This window comes from Ctenopharyngodon idella, chromosome 19, assembly GCF_019924925.1.
Source record: "Ctenopharyngodon idella isolate HZGC_01 chromosome 19, HZGC01, whole genome shotgun sequence".
NCBI classification, from domain to species: domain Eukaryota; kingdom Metazoa; phylum Chordata; class Actinopteri; order Cypriniformes; family Xenocyprididae; genus Ctenopharyngodon; species Ctenopharyngodon idella.
Window position 1 is genome coordinate 27,845,802 of NC_067238.1, and position 8,892 is coordinate 27,854,693.

An 8,892-nucleotide genomic window follows, 5' to 3' on the forward strand; every position below is an offset into this window, starting at 1 on the left:
AAGCATGACCAAGCCCCATCCAAAATGTGTATGTGCTTCTGCTTGACCTAATGAATTGTAGGTCTGGGCTTTGACAGATTGAGTCGCATCATTTAGAATGCAATGAGCTGCCAGCAACCTCATTGCTGGATGACATATGTGTGTTAACCCTCCCGATGGCATATGGATCAACACATCCCACGAGTGTGTGCGCAAACGTGCGCTTCAACAGGTTCTAATACTCATCTAATCCTTCTATAAAGCTGAGACATGCATGCATTCCTACATGCATATCCTCAGCCCACTCACTGTCAGCTAATCTTCCATTAACATACATTAAGCATGTCCTCTCTCCAACAGCAGTAATGGGAGCTGGTTTGAGTGGCACGGAGCAGCATTTAGACCCAACGATCTCCTGGCATCATCTAGGGGCAGTAAAGGTAAAAAGCCCGTGGGCAAGATCTCATAAAACACTTAGTGGACACTAAAATTTAAACACTTGCTCATATGACATTACATCACCGATCACTCTCTCAACTCACACACTATTAAAACTCATAAAGCTTTTTAGCCAAGCATGCTCATTTCAGCAGAAATTTCTCTAAAACACAGCGGTTCTCTATTCTCAGAGTTCTACATCTGAACATCTGACCTTTTGATGAAACTTATGACTGATGGAAACAATATGACTTCTGGGGCCTCATTTGTAAAATGTTGCGTAGAAACATATGCGCAAAAACGTGAGTACGTCTCTCTTTCAGATGTGAAATATAAAAATCACAAATGACCTTGAAATTGTGCGCAGTTGAATGTTTTCAGATCTCCACCTTGTAAATGCACCCTAATTATTGTAATTAACATATAAAAGAGCACCAGTCAATGTCCAAATCTTGAGAAGGTAGATGGCAAGAATTGCTTAGATTTCCAAATGTAACCCCTCCTGTTTGAACCGCCCGCTCTAAGCGGGACTCGAACCCTGGTCCGTTGGCATGGGAGTCAGGCGCTCTAACAAGGAGGCTAAAGATAGCAGTCTCTAGTGTCAGTCTAGCACCTCTTGAGATCAGGGGAGTGAGATTTACATGCACAGCTCTTACTAGCCTACGTCTGTTACACTCACCCCCCCAAACCTCACTCCCATCCGGGTCACGGCACCAATGTAACCCCTCCTGTTCAAACCATCCGCTCTAAGCGGGACTCGAACCTGGGTCCGCTGGCATGGGAGTCGGGTACTCTAACAAGGAAGCTAACAATCGCAGTCTCTAGCATTAGTCGTTAGAGCACCCCTTGCTAGCCTACATCTGTTACACAAATACCTGTAGTATTCCGACTCTCTGCCAAAAGGAAAAGTGTGTATGCGTAAGCACTTTTCTATGTCAAAGTTTTTATAAATTTGAAAGTTGCAGTGGATTTTAGCATACGCACACTTAAGTTCAAATCTGTGCGAACGCATGTTTTATAAATGAGGCCCCTGGACTCAAATGTAATCATATTCCTGTAGAAAAATTACAGACATTTTAGTCTGACATTGATGCTCTTTTATGTGTGTGTGTGTGTGTGTGGATTTGCTGATGGATAGCTATTACACACTCATTAGTTCTTCTTCAGTGGTTTGGGAATGACACACAGCTGACCCCCTTCACCTCTAAACAAACCCCCCCCCTCCCCATAGACGCAATGAAGATGGATTCATTCCCGTTCTCTATATTCAAAACTGTTTCTCATTTCATCTTTCATAGTGCAATGAAGGACATTTAAAGACTTTACCTTCCACAGCACTCTGCAAAAAAGTCGACACCCTTACTTTTACTACAATACAACAGTGTTCTTGCACGCTTTATATTGTTTATATAATATATAGTAATATTCTGAATCATAATGAACACAAAAGTTACTCTGTTCCACTATATGGTGCTCAAATGATGAATAAAATGAATGAAACATTACTTTTACTCATGTTTTAAGGCAATTCCATTTTTAAATGATTACTTTTTTAATAAACATTTTTAACAGTCATAGTAGGTTGAATTTTTTAACACTGTGTGTCAGTTCTTTATTGGTGCTTCAGAATATTTTCATTTATTTTCAAAAGCTAAAGACATTATGTTCTCATGAAAAGGAGGATAATTTTCCGATTACAAGTACACTCCATTTAATCTAGCACTCTGAATCAAGTTAAAACTCTGAAAACTTGAGTAAAAAAACAAATGTAAATGGCAGAAATTACTGTGATGAGTCAAATGGATGGAAACAATGGAACAATGTTAGTTTCATAATGATGAATAATTTTTAACAGTGTACACTCAAATTTCTTTGTCGCTTTGTGTTGTTTTCCATTTTTGAATTAATGAACATGCAATCAAGATTTGTTAATATTCATACGCTCTCTCCACAACCCCTCTGCAAATGGGAGGGTAGATCCATGTTGCTGACAGGTTCATCAAACATGGGCGGACACGCTCACAGGACTTCATGAATATAAGTGTTACTTAGCAACAGGTTTTTTCCAGTATAAAGGAGAGAAGTGGGAACGGGGGTGTCTCTGTTACCAGCCCTAAATGAAATGATTCTGCAACTCATCTTCAAGCCGGTGTGTTGCGGAGGTTGAGTTCATGTCCCTCAAGCCACGCTGCAGCTCTCTTGAGGCTGGGCGGGAGATGTTAGACTGATTGAGTCAGAGCTTCCCACTGCATTATGAAAGTTTGTGCCACTTCCATTCCACACTCTGCAATATGTTAGCTCTCTTGGAATGGCAGTGTAAGTGTAAGTGGCAAAGTGTAATGGCAAATAAGATGAGCGGAGCTAACTTGCATGATATTCAATTAACACATTACAATACAGAATATGTAACCATATACTGTACAATAAAGTAGAGAAGTGGTTTTCAAATGGCTGCAATGGAGCATGTGGGAAAAAAATGTGGGAAATGTGGTGGTGATTGTGGTGCCCTTGGCAAGATATGATTTATATGCACATGGATTTCAGCCACTTTGGTGGGTTGAATTTGTACATTTTTCAAAAGTCTTTTAAAAAGGCATCTGAAATGATAAACTAAGTGCAATGTAGTGCTGTCAAAAATATTGATTTTCAATACATATCGATACTGAAATATCTGAAATGCATCCAATACTCATTTTCCACAGAATAGACACACGATACCAGCTGTGCATTCTTGCTCTCTGATCTCTCCGACAGCGAGTTGACACACAAACCCGCCTCCCCTCACTCACTTGTTTAATTTTCTCCGGATGAATATTGTTGGTGTTACAGGGCTTGAATTTCGGTGTGGGGTTGCGCGTACTGTGCATAATTTTACTCATTCCTGCAGATTTTGTGCTCTCACCCAAAGTGCGCGCACATAAGCAACCTCTGTTATAAAGTCCTTTTTCACTGCTTATTGCACTTAAACAGTCAAATTCACACAAAATAATGTCAAAATGCCAGTCAAATAATGTTTTAAGTAAACATAAATAGTTAAGAAAGAAAACGCATGTGTAACAGTTTAATGGATCCATGCATCAGGTCTTAAAGTGACAGCAGCCTAATATACTTGCTGTCAAATTATGAGATAATATTAAAAATGTCAATATGGTAGTTTTTCCCCATGGTTACATGATATCAATGTCAAAATTGTGGCCAGTGAAAATATATGTAATAAAAAAAAATAAAATAAAAAGGGACGGGGCCCTAAGGACGGCCCTGTTTGAGATACTGAGTTTCTAAATATGTAGATATTTCAGGGCCCAGCATGACGCAGAGGTTTTTAAGCGTAGTGTTGCGTGAGTGTTCAGTCAATGTCATGAGAGTGAAGTCACTCGTGAAATGAAGCATGTGTCAAATATTTAAAGCTCCAAATCTGTTTTATGGCCTCATGAGTATTTGACATGTTGATGAGCAGATGGCGGCACCCTCATGTGCTGAATTGTGAAAGTCTTCATAAGAACAACACAACAGCAGATCACATCAAGTGTATCTGTCTGCGTCCCACAAGACTAAACCATTCTCACTACATCTATGAATCTCAGAGAAAGCTGTCCGTTAGCATTGCTATTCATCTCAAAGGCACAGGACTCCTATGAAATTTGTTTTGAAATCATCTTTGCTAGTAGATAGTCCAGGCACTCAATTCTGGACACAATGGGCCTCACAGCACATGTTCTGTGTTCTAATTTAGGCAAACTGATGACACTGCATTTTGATCATGCACTATGTACCATAATAATATTTCAGGAGTTGATTTGCCCTGCTGTCTTTATTTTTTTTTAACTGTTCAACTTTGGATAATAGGCAGCGCTTGTCACTGTCACTTTTTACCCAGCTGTCCAATCACAGTGGAGGAGGTGCGGGACAAATACTATACCGACCAATCATCCTACTTGTACAACAACTGAACAACAATGGAGAAGTTAATATTGCTGGTTACTGCATTTATATATTCAGTAATAGTCTTCCAAATGAGATACTAGTAACACATTACTGCCAAGGATATTCTGTATCATAGCTGGAAAAACGCTGCGCTTGCAAAGGACTTTCATGCGCCACCAGATGGCCATTTTCAGAAGAGAACCAGATATTTTTTAGCTGGCTAAAAATGCTTTGGTGGACACACAATAATTCAATATTTATTGCTAGGCATATGGCCAATTAGTCTCTTTTGAATTTATGCAATATACTGGAGCCAAACCTGAGAAGGAAGTCCAGAAGATTCCATAGCATTCCTGGACACGTAATTTACGGGGATTATGCTAATTATAAAGGAGTGTGCACGCGCGCCTCCTTCGAATGCTTGGAATTCATATATATTTACACACGTTTAACTACAGAATCCGTTGTATACTAAGTGTTTGTGAATCCGGAGGAGAGTTTTCATAGAGGTCCATTTTACAAGCAAAATACTCCGAATTCGCTTGTATATTTATGAAAGTTTCATGAATGAGGCCCATTGGCCGTATCTGAAATCACATACTCTCTTGAGTAGATACTTATTTGAATAAGTACTTACTTTACAATTGCTAAAAAAGTAAATTTTAGGCTATAGTGTGGATGTGTGTAGTATGAATGCAATCTGGACGTACTACATTCTCCATGTTGTCATTATCATGTGACCTACCATTCATAAATCATCTCCCGTGCCTCATGGGATAGCAAAGTGTCCACACTTCAGAATCTCGCCATAAGTAGTAGGTCATCTGGGTACTTTGTGCCTATTCTTTTATGAGTACTGTGAATTCGGACATACTATTCTTGTCACATACACTGTTTATGCGCTTTTGGATGCTCAATGTTTTTTTGTTTTTTTTTGCCTGAACTGTAAATGATGCAGCAATATCTCTCTAACAAGTATCAAAATTGTACATATCTTAAAATGTCTTCATTTTAGTAAGAATCTGAAGTAGGGTTAGCTTTAGGTCTGGGGCAAGTTTGGTAGTTCTAAATATATAATAAGCTACTATTGATTGTGCTTCGTTCAAAGGTGTTTGTTGAGATTTGACGTCAATACAATTCTGCAGTACAATACTGTATTTCATTAATAAGAAAAGTGTGGTTTGAAGAGCTTCAAAATGACCTTTGAATGTGCTTCTAAATGATCTAAATGAATTAAATAATGAACAAACAAATAAACTCAAGGTGTGCACCAAACAAGAGGTCTGGTTCAAGCAATAATGCTGTAAGCTACACACATTCTGACATTTGAATGCTGATGAATTTGTCTATTGGAGTGCCAGCCATCAGCACTCTCTAAAACAAAGCTTGTCCTTGGACACCCTCTATAATTTAAGCAGTGAATCGTGATTGCGGTTCAGAGCCAGACAATTGGCAAACAACCTTTCAGTGGTTTCATATTTAAAACGTACTCAATTCTACAAATGGAAAACCAGTTTAGAGTAAGCAGGAGTGTTCGGCTCCCACTGAGTAGCACTTATATTAAGTGATGTCTGTATGTTCATTGCGATGCTGATGTTTGCATGTGTGTGTGTGCAGCAGCTGTGGTGCGCCGGGCCGACCGGTGCACTGGCTACAGTCTTAATTATGGTGTGGGATCTTAAAAGCCCTGCAGAAGCTGGCAGCGCCCAGGGGGAGCAAAACACGGCACCTGAACCTGAGCAAATGAAAGTCATCAATCATGTGAGGATGCACCACATCCATTCAGTGACTGAACACCAACCTGCGCACACACACACGCGCACACGCGCACACACACCCCCCTTGTGTGAAAATCGGAGTGGGCTGTATGTGCACGTCTGTTTGAAGTTCGGTAGAAATAGCAAATCATGTTATATGATTAACACCCACGGCAATGTTGTGGTTAAGCAGATCTATGATCATAAAAAGCATGGAATAAATTGCATTGCTATGAATAGTAACACAAGCAGTCAAACACAGGCAAAAGTACACACATCTGACCAGACTCTTCATCATTCATGACACTAGAGCAGAACAAATTTCGGCGTAAATTGTTTATAAAATCATTTGTATGTTAATCATCACTTTAAGTTCAGCGCACACATTTATGAACAAAAACAGAAATGTTTCATGAATGTATTTGTCCACGTTTTACTGTAAATGTGCAATCCACAACTGTTTAAACACATTGTCTTTTAAATCAGAAACATGTATGTAAGTCTCAGAGTAAAATAAAGTAAATAAATGAGGGTAATTGTAACTTATTGTGTACTTCACAATTTTGACTTTATATCTACATAATTATATACACACTTGCAACTTTATTTTTCATTACACTTTATATCTTGCAATGTGAATTAAAATCTCACAATTATGAACTTATTCCTCACAATTGTAAATAATATATCTCAAAAAAGAACTGTTCGAAAGTTTGAGGGCAGTACTATTTAAAAAAAAAATACTTATTTCATTCAGCAAGGATGCATTAAATTGATCAAAAGTGACAGTGAAGACTTTTATAATCTTACAAAAATATTTGCATCAATAAAAAGCATTCAGCATATTAGAATGATTTCTGAAGGATCATGTGACACTGAAGACTGGAGTAATGATGCTGAAAATTCAGCTTTGCACGCACAGGAGTATATTACATTTTAAAATATATTAAAACTGTTATTTTAGATTAAAATATTATGTTTTTTTTTTTTTTTTTTTTTTTAAATCAAAGAAATGCAGCCTTGGTGAGCATAAGAGACTTTCAAAAACATTTTAAAAATCTTAGCGACCCCAAACTTTTAAACTGTAGTTTAACTTTCATTTAACAATGTGACTTCATTTCTTTTAAACTTTATCTCACAATTACCGGTTTAATTTTTACTCTGATTCAGAAACAGGCTTCCATAAAAATGTGCTTATAGAATGAGCAATTGCTCACAGCTGAGGTATCACTGAGGGCTAAGGACTTCACTTTGTATGCTTCGCATGCTATAATTTTTAAAATTTAAAAGCAAAGTTGGTTGTAAAACAACTGTTGCTGTCAAATTAGCAGCTTTTCATTACAATTTGCAGGTGCTGTATGACACATTCACTGCAAATTGTCATTTTATCTCTTGAGCTTGAAAGCATTGCTATCAAAAGAAAGTTGAGGTTAATTTTTGAATAACCTCCAATCAGCACAGCATCCGAACAGTCACGCGCTTTTACGAGCACTAATCTTCCTACTGTGTTTGTAAATGTTGCTTGAGTGTTTGCCAAAATGTAATCAGGTATTATAAGCATAGGGATCTTAAGAAAACAACACAACTGTATTAGTTACACTTAAAAAAATAGGTTTCAAAGCGATGCCATAAAATAAACATTGTGTTCCCCAAATAACCTTTCAACGAACAATTCTTTTCAAAGAACCTTCTTTTTTTTCTTCTTATAGTGTGAAGAGCATTTTAAACTTACACTTTATTTCAATAGTCCACTTTATACATATTAATAAAGTAACTTTGCATGTACTTCTCAACTAACTCTCAATAGTGTATTAGTAGACGGTCAGTAGAATAAGCCAACCTGATCTCACGGCAAATCGTACGTATTTTATGAGGTGGCTAATTCGTACAAATTCGTACAACCTCATTCGTACGATTTTTCAAAAAGTGTCACCAGGAAAGACCGCCCCTACCCTTTACTGTGGTCCAGACAAATCATATGAAAACGTAAGAGCAAGGTCGTACGAATTCATATGAATTGCTGTGAGATTGCATTGAATAAGCTGACATGAAGTTGCAAAGTTATGGTAACACTTTAGTTTAGGGTCCAATTCTCACTATTAACTAGTTTCTTATTGTATGCACACTTAAGAATCGCGCCGGAAGAAGTAGGTCATCCGGGGATTTTGCCTTCTCTTTTATAAGTACTGTGAATTCATACGTCTTTTATATACATACATACCTACTATATAGTAGGGAAGTATGCGATTTCGAATGCAGCCATACACTCATAAGGTACATATTCTTTGGCTGTTTACTATGTTACATTAGCTTAACCAATGCTTAAGGTGATTTATTCGATTCAACTAACTACATTCTCATGTGAAAGATAAGAAAATATGCATAGTATTGACAAGCATAAACATGCTGTTCTAAATAACATCACTAAACAAAATGCACTGAACACAATCATGAGTAATGGCAAAACTAGATGACTTACAGGGAATGTCTTATCCATAACTTTAAACAGAGGATGTCCTGTTTTTAATGTTGTTCACATGTCTATCTGGTGTTTTTAACATGCTTTAAACAAACCATGTGCAAATTCATAAGTCAACACCATTGCTGAATATTTTCTCTTTAAAACTGCAGTAAACCAAAGACAGTCTCAAACCCATGGTTTGAAATCGCTGGTGTTTCTGACGTCACAAACTACCTTGTGACCAATCACGCCAACATGCCGGCGGGCTTTAGCATATCATTAACTGACTGCGGCGTGCAAGGGAGTCTCAAAAGAAGGTTATGCCGATATACT

General features: G+C 37.8%; 1 long non-coding RNA gene across 1 annotated transcript; it reads left to right on the top strand.

The window, feature by feature from the left end:
• Window positions 1-336: 336 nt before the first annotated feature.
• On the top strand, window positions 337-1,978 carry LOC127501550 (uncharacterized). The gene is made up of 3 exons (XR_007926632.1): window positions 337-419; window positions 609-719; window positions 1,716-1,978. It is a non-coding gene; the product is annotated as an uncharacterized LOC127501550 (long non-coding RNA).
• The last annotated feature ends 6,914 nt before the right edge of the window (window positions 1,979-8,892 follow it).